Source organism: Nothobranchius furzeri, unplaced genomic scaffold (assembly GCF_043380555.1).
Source record: "Nothobranchius furzeri strain GRZ-AD unplaced genomic scaffold, NfurGRZ-RIMD1 Scf032, whole genome shotgun sequence".
NCBI classification, from domain to species: domain Eukaryota; kingdom Metazoa; phylum Chordata; class Actinopteri; order Cyprinodontiformes; family Nothobranchiidae; genus Nothobranchius; species Nothobranchius furzeri.
This window is the reverse complement of record NW_027223049.1, coordinates 441,490-449,934: the sequence shown is the minus strand read 5'-3', so window position 1 is coordinate 449,934 and position 8,445 is coordinate 441,490.

Here is an 8,445-nt window from a genome sequence, read left to right as displayed (position 1 = left end):
AGGTCAAAAGGATGACCAGTAGTTGTGGTTCTCACCCCGGGTCGTGGGTCCGAGTCTGGCCCGAGTAGAGCACTTTGGTCGGCTACCGGGGGGTGTGCCGTGCCCCCTGGAGCCATGGGAGTGAGCTCCAGCAGACTGGTATTTTTCGGAGAACCAGGCCCACACTCCTCAGACTTTGTGCCCAGGGACAGGCCACCAAAATCGGCCGCGGCTCGTGCACTTTGCCCCTGCGTTTCTCCCAGAACCAGAGCCGGAAAAATCCCAAAATTGATGCCCAGAGATAGTCGACTCTGCCTGGAATAGATTGCCACCCAAACCCGCCAACTCACGCTGGTTTTCCGATGGCCTCACCTACTAACCCGAGCATGGTCATCGCTCGCACCTTCCAAAACCTCCAGGGGCGCAGGCACTTTTCATTTACTGGCCATAAGGCCGACCGCCTTAAGCGTTAAGCGATAAGCGAAAGGCTTAGTTTGGACTTAGTTTTTGGAGCGACGAGGTCGCCGTTTTGTCAATTCTGAACCGATTTTCACGCGGTTTTCGACTGCCTGCGCCTGGGGAGCCGCCCAGAAGCCCCAGGCAGTGTTCTGGGTGGACTTCCGGACCGGTCCGGACCCGGTACCGGCCGGGGGAACCGCACCACGCCTCTCGGGCGTTTCTACACCGATTTTCGCGGGGTTTTCGACTGCATAGACGGGGCCACCTGCTGCAGGGCCCGAGGGAGGGCCTTACTGAGCTGGGTCCGACGCAGGGCCCGGTTCCTGGAGCCCGCTGGGGGGGGGGGGGGGTTCTCTAAGGCTCACGGCGGGCTGCTGAGGGGCCGGATCGGATGCAGACAGGCGCTCCTCTGCCCAGGTCTTTGCTCCCCTGCCCCACTAGGAATGGAAGACACACTGCCAACAGCTTCTGGAGGGTGATGGGCCCTGCTGCAGACCAGGTCCGACCCAGGTTTCAGCTATCCCACCCCGCAGGGACTTAAAGACACACTGCCATCAGCTTCTGGAGGCTGCTGAGCTCTACTATAGAGCAGGTCCGACCCAGGTTTCAGCTCCTGCAGCCCACTAGGACTTAAACACACTGCCATCAGCGTCTGGATGGTGATGGGCCCTGCTGCAGACCAGGTCCGACCCAGGTTTCAGCTATCCCACCCCGCAGGGACTTAAAGACACACTGCCATCAGCTTCTGGAGGCTGCTGAGCTCTACTATAGAGCAGGTCCGACCCAGGTTTCAGCTCCTGCAGCCCACTAGGACTTAAACACACACTGCCATCAGCGTCTGGATGGTGATGGGCCCTGCTGCAGACCAGGTCCGACCCAGGTATCAGCTCCTGCACCCCGCAGGGAATTGAAGACACACTGCCATCAGCTTCTGGAGGCTGCTGAGCTCTGCTATAGACCAGGTCCGACCCAGGTTTCAGCTCCTGCACCCCGCAGGGAACTAAACACACACTGCCATCTGCAACTGGAGGCTGCTGAGCCCTGCTGCAGACCAGGTCCGACCCAGGTTATGGCTCTCCCACCCCCCTGGGACTTAAACACACACAGCCATCAGCTTCTGGATGGTGATGGGCCCTGCTGCAGACCAGGTCCGACCCAGGTTTCAGCTCCTCAACCCCGCAGGGACTTAAACCCACACCGCCATCAGCTTCTGGAGGGTGATGGGCCCTGCTGCGGGCCAGGTCCGACCCAGGTTTCAGCTCTCCCACCCCGCAGGGACTTAAACACACACAGCCATCAGCTTCTGGGGGCTGCTGAGCCCTGCTGCAGACCAGGTCCGACCCAGGTTTCAGCTCTCCCACCCCGCAGGGTCTTTAACACACACACTGCCATCAGCTGCTGGAGGCTGCTGAGCTCCGCTATAGACCAGGTCCGACCCAGGTTTCTGCTCCTGCACCCCGCAGGGAATGAAAGACACACTGCCATCAGCTTCTGGAGGCTGCTGAGCCCTGCTGCAGACCAGGTCCGACCCAGGTATCGGCTCTCCAACCAGGCAGAGACTTAAACACACACACACACACACACACTGCCATCAGCTTCTGGGGGCTGCTGAGCTCTGCTGTAGACCGGGTCCGACCCAGGTTTCTGCTCCTCCACCCCGCAGGGACTTAAACACACACTGCCACCAGCTTCTGGAGGGTGATGGGCCCTGCTTTAGACCAGGTCTGACCCGGGATATAGCTCTCCCACCCCGCAGGGACTTAAACACTCACTGCCATCAGCTGCTGGAGGCTGCCGAGCTCTGCTGCAGACCAGGTCCCACCCAGGTTTCTGCTCCTGCACCCCGCAGGGACTTAAACACACACTGCCACCAGCTTCTGGAGGGTGATGGGCCCTGCTGTGGACCAGGTCCGACCCGGATATCAGCTCTCCCACCAGGCAGGGACTTAAACACACACTGCAATCAGCTGCTGGAGGCTGCTGAGCTCTACTATAGACCAGGTCCGACCCAGGTTTCAGCTCTCCCACCAGGCAGTGACTTAAAGACACACTGCCATCAGCTGCTGGAGGCTGCTGAGCTCTTCTATAGACCAGGTCCGACCCAGGTTTCAGCTCTCACACCAGGCAGGGACTTAAACACACACTGCCATCAGCTGCTGGAGGCTGCTGAGCTCTGCTATAGACCAGGTCCGACCCAGGTTTCAGCTCTCCCACCAGGCAGGGACTTAAAGACACACTGCCATCAGCTGCTGGAGGCTGCCGAGCCCTGCTGCAGACCATGTCCGACCCAGGTTTCAGCTCTCCCACCAGGCAGGGACTTAGAGGCACGCTGCCATCAGCTTCTGGAGGCTGCTGAGCTCTGCCATAGACCAGGTCCGACCGAGGTTTCAGCTCTCCCACCCCGCAGGGACTTAAACACACACTGCCATCAGCTGCTGGAGGCTGCTGAGCTCTGCTATAGACCAGGTCCGACCCGGGATATAGCTCTCCCACCCCGCAGGGACTTAAACACACACTGCCATCAGCTGCTGGAGGCTGCTGAGCTCTTCTATAGACCAGGTCCGACCCAGGTTTCAGCTCTCCCACCCCGCAGGGACTTGAACACACACTGCCATCAGCTTCTGGAGGCTGCTGAGCTCTGCTATAGACCAGGTCCGACCCAGGTTTCTGCTCCTCCACCCCGCAGGGAATTAAAGACACACTGCCATCAGCTTCTGGATGGTGATGGGCCCTGCTGCAGACCAAGTCCGACCCGGGTTACAGCTCTCCCACCAGGCAGGGAATTAAACACACACTGCCATCAGCTGCTGGAGGCTGCTGAGCTCCGCTATAGACCAGGTCCGACCCGGGTTCCTGCTCCTGCACCCCGCAGGGACCAAAACACACACACTGCCATCAGCTTCTGGAGGCTGCTGAGCTCTTCTATAGACCAGGTCCGACCCAGGTTTCAGCTCTCCCACCAGGCAGGGACTTAAACACACACTGCCATCACCTTCTGCTGGCTGCTGAGCTCTGCTGCAGACCAGGTCCGACCCAGGTTTCAGCTCCTGCACCCCGCAGGGAACTAAACACACACTGCCGTCACCTTCTGCTGGCTGCTGAGCCCTGCTGCAGACCAGGTCCGACCCAGGTTTCAGCTCCTGCACCCCGCAGTGGATTAAAGACACACTGCCATCAGGTTCTGGAGGCTGCTGAGCTCTGCTGCAGACCAGGTCCGACCCAGGTTATGGCTCTCCCACCCCGCAGGGACTTAAACACACACCGCCGTCAGCTTCTGGATGGTGATGGGCCCTGCTGCAGACCAGGTCCGACCCACGTTTCAGCTCTCCCACCCCGCAGGGGATGAAACACACACTGCCATCAGCTTCTGGAGGCTGCTGAGCTCTGCTAAAGACCAGGTCCGACCCAGCTTTCAGCTCTCCCACCAGGCAGGGAGTTAAAGACACACTGTCATCGGCTTCTGGAGGGTGCTGAGCCCTGCTGCACACCAAGTCTGACCCAGGTTTCAGCTCATCCACCCCGCAGGGACCTAAACACACACTGCCATCAGCTTCTGAGTGGTAATGGGCCCTGCTGCAGACCAGGTCCGACCCAGGTTTCAGCTCCTCCACCCCGCCATCACCAGCTGGAGGCTGGCTGCTGCTCCTGCACCCTGCCATCAGCTGCTGGAGGCTTCTGTTCCTCCACCCCGCCATCAGCAGCTGGAGGCTGGCTGCTGGAGGCTGGCTGCTGCTCCTCCACCCCGCCATCACCAGCTGGAGGCTGGTTGCAGCTCCTGCACCCCGCCATCAGCTGCTGGAGGCTGCCTGCAGCCCCTGCACCCCGCCATCAGCTGCTGGAGGCTGGCTGCAGCTCCTGCACACCGCCATCAGCTGCTGGAGGCTGCCTGCAGCTCCTGCACCCCGCCATCAGCTGCTGGAGGCTGGCTGCTGCTCCTGCACCCCGCCAGCAGCTGCTGGAGGCTGGCTGCTGCTCCTCCACCCAACCATCAGCTGCTGGACGCTGGCTGCTGCTCCTGCACCCCGCCATCAGCTGCTGGAGGCTGGCTGCTGCTCCTCCACCACCCAACCATCAGCTGCTGGACGCTGGCTGCAGCTCCTCCACCCCGCCATCAGCTGCTGGTGGCTGGCTGCAGCTCCTTCACCCCGCCATCAGCTGCTGGTGGCTGGCTGCAGCTCCTTCACCCCGCCATCACCAGCTGGAGGCTGGCTGCTGCTCCTGCACCCCGCCATCAGCTGCTGGAGGCTGCCTGCAGCTCCTGCGCCCCGCCATCAGCTGCTGGAGGCTGGCTGCTGCTCCTGCACCCTGCCATCAGCTGTTCGAGGCTGGCTGCAGCTCCTCCACCCCACCATCACCAGCTGGAGGCTGGTTGCAGCTCCTGCACCCCGTCATCAGCAGCTGGAGGCTGCCTGCTGCTCCTGCACCCCGCCATCAGCTGCTGGAGGCTGCCTGCAGCTCCTGCACCCCGCCATCATTTGCTGGAGGCTGGCTGCAGCTCCTGCAACCCGCCATCAGCTGCTGGAGGCTGGCTGCTGCTCCTCCACCCCACCATGACCTGCTGGAGGCTGGCTGCAGCTCCTTCACACCGCCATCAGCTGATGGATGCTGGCTGAACGCTGGAGGCTGGCTGCTGCTCCCACACACCGCCATCAGCTCCTGGAGGCTGGCTGGCTGCTGGAGGCTGTCTGCTGCTGCTCCTCCACCCCGCCATCACCAGCTGGAGGCTGGCTGCTGGAGGCTGGCTGCAGCTCCTGCACCCCACCATCAGCTGCTGGAGGCTGGCTTCTGCTCCTCCACCCCGCCATCAGCTGCTGGGGGCTGGCTGCTGGAGGCTGGCTGCAGCTCCTCCACCCCGCCATCACCAGCTGGAGGCTGGTTGCAGCTCCTGCACCCCGCCATCAGCTGCTGGAGGCTGCCTGCTGCTCCTGCACCCCGCCATCAGCTGCTGGAGGCTGCCTGCACCTCCTGCACCCCGCCATCAGCTGCTGGAGGCTGGCTTCTGCTCCTCCACCCCGCCATCAGCTGATGGAGGCTGCCTGCTTCTCCACCCCGCCATCACTAGCTGGAGGCTGGCTGCTGGAGGCTGGCTGCAGCTCCTCCACCCCGCCATCAGCTGCTGGAGGCTGCCTGCAGCTCCTGCACCCCGCCATCACCAGCTGGAGGCTGGCTTCTGCTCCTCCACCCCGCCATCAGCTGATGGAGGCTGCCTGCTTCTCCACCCCGCCATCACTAGCTGGAGGCTGGCTGCTGGAGGCTGGCTGCAGCTCCTCCACCCCGCCATCAGCTGCTGGAGGCTGGCTGCTGCTCCTGCACCCCGCCATCAGCTGCTGGAGGCTGGCTGCTGCTCCTCCACCCAACCATCAGCTGCTGGACGCTGGCTGCAGCTCCTCCACCCCACCATCAGCTGCTGGACGCTGGCTGCAGCTCCTCCACCCCGCCATCAGCTGCTGGAGGCTGCCTGCAGCTCCTGCACCCCGCCATCAGCTGCTGGAGGCTGCCTGCAGCTCCTGCACCCCGCCATCAGCTGCTGGTGGCTGGCTGCAGCTCCTTCACCCCGCCATCACCAGCTGGAGGCTGGCTGCTGCTCCTGCACCCCGCCATCAGCTGCTGGAGGCTGCCTGCAGCTCCTGCGCCCCGCCATCAGCTGCTGGAGGCTGGCTGCTGCTCCTGCACCCTGCCATCAGCTGTTCGAGGCTGGCTGCAGCTCCTCCACCCCACCATCACCAGCTGGAGGCTGGTTGCAGCTCCTGCACCCCGTCATCAGCAGCTGGAGGCTGCCTGCTGCTCCTGCACCCCGCCATCAGCTGCTGGAGGCTGCCTGCAGCTCCTGCACCCCGCCATCATTTGCTGGAGGCTGGCTGCAGCTCCTGCAACCCGCCATCAGCTGCTGGAGGCTGGCTGCTGCTCCTCCACCCCACCATGACCTGCTGGAGGCTGGCTGCAGCTCCTTCACACCGCCATCAGCTGATGGATGCTGGCTGAACGCTGGAGGCTGGCTGCTGCTCCCACACACCGCCATCAGCTCCTGGAGGCTGGCTGGCTGCTGGAGGCTGTCTGCTGCTGCTCCTCCACCCCGCCATCACCAGCTGGAGGCTGGCTGCTGGAGGCTGGCTGCAGCTCCTGCACCCCACCATCAGCTGCTGGAGGCTGGCTTCTGCTCCTCCACCCCGCCATCAGCTGCTGGGGGCTGGCTGCTGGAGGCTGGCTGCAGCTCCTCCACCCCGCCATCACCAGCTGGAGGCTGGTTGCAGCTCCTGCACCCCGCCATCAGCTGCTGGAGGCTGCCTGCTGCTCCTGCACCCCGCCATCAGCTGCTGGAGGCTGCCTGCACCTCCTGCACCCCGCCATCAGCTGCTGGAGGCTGGCTTCTGCTCCTCCACCCCGCCATCAGCTGATGGAGGCTGCCTGCTTCTCCACCCCGCCATCACTAGCTGGAGGCTGGCTGCTGGAGGCTGGCTGCAGCTCCTCCACCCCGCCATCAGCTGCTGGAGGCTGCCTGCAGCTCCTGCACCCCGCCATCACCAGCTGGAGGCTGGCTTCTGCTCCTCCACCCCGCCATCAGCTGATGGAGGCTGCCTGCTTCTCCACCCCGCCATCACTAGCTGGAGGCTGGCTGCTGGAGGCTGGCTGCAGCTCCTCCACCCCGCCATCAGCTGCTGGAGGCTGGCTGCTGCTCCTGCACCCCGCCATCAGCTGCTGGAGGCTGGCTGCTGCTCCTCCACCCAACCATCAGCTGCTGGACGCTGGCTGCAGCTCCTCCACCCCACCATCAGCTGCTGGACGCTGGCTGCAGCTCCTCCACCCCGCCATCAGCTGCTGGAGGCTGCCTGCAGCTCCTGCACCCCGCCATCAGCTGCTGGAGGCTGCCTGCAGCTCCTGCACCCCGCCATCACCAGCTGGAGGCTGGCTTCTGCTCCTCCACCCCGCCATCAGCTGATGGAGGCTGCCTGCTTCTCCACCCCGCCATCACTAGCTGGAGGCTGGCTGCTGGAGGCTGGCTGCTGCTCCTCCACCCAACCATCAGCTGCTGGACGCTGGCTGCAGCTCCTCCACCCCACCATCAGCTGCTGGACGCTGGCTGCAGCTCCTGCACCCCGCCATCAGCTGCTGGAGGCTGGCTTCTGCTCCTCCACCCCGCCATCAGCTGCTGGAGGCTGCCTGCTGCTCCTGCACCCCGCCATCAGCTGCTGGAGGCTGGCTGCTGCTCCTGCACCCCGCCATCAGCTGCTGGAGGCTGGCTGCTGGAGGCTGGCTGCAGCTCCTCCACCCCACCATCAGCTGCTGGACGCTGGCTGCAGCTCCTCCACCCCACCATCAGCTGCTGGACGCTGGCTGCAGCTCCTGCACCCCGCCATCAGCTGCTGGAGGCTGGCTTCTGCTCCTCCACCCCGCCATCAGCTGACGGAGGCTGCCTGCTTCTCCACCCCGCCATCACTAGCTGGAGGCTGGCTGCTGGAGGCTGGCTGCAGCTCCTCCACCCCACCATCAGCTGCTGGACGCTGGCTGCAGCTCCTGCACCCCGCCATCAGCTGCTGGAGGCTGGCTTCTGCTCCTCCACCCCGCCATCAGCTGACGGAGGCTGCCTGCTTCTCCACCCCGCCATCACTAGCTGGAGGCTGGCTGCTGGAGGCTGGCTGCAGCTCCTCCACCCCGCCATCAGCTGCTGGAGGCTGGCTGCTGCTCCTGCACCCCGCCATCAGCTGCTGGACGCTGGCTGCAGCTCCTCCACCCCGCCATCACCAGCTGGAGGCTGCCTGCTGCTCTTCCACCCCGCCATCAGCTGATGGACGCTGGCTGCAGCTCCTCCACCCCGCCATCAGCTGCTGGAGGCTGGCTGGCCGCTGGAGGCTGGCTGCTGCTCCCACACACCGCCATCAGCTGCTGGAGGCTGGCTGGCTGCTGGAGGCTGGCTGCTGCTGCTCCTCCTCCCCGCCATCACCAGCTGGAGGCTGGCTGCTGCTCCTACACCCCGCCATCAGCTGATGGAGGCTGCCTGCTCCTCCGCCC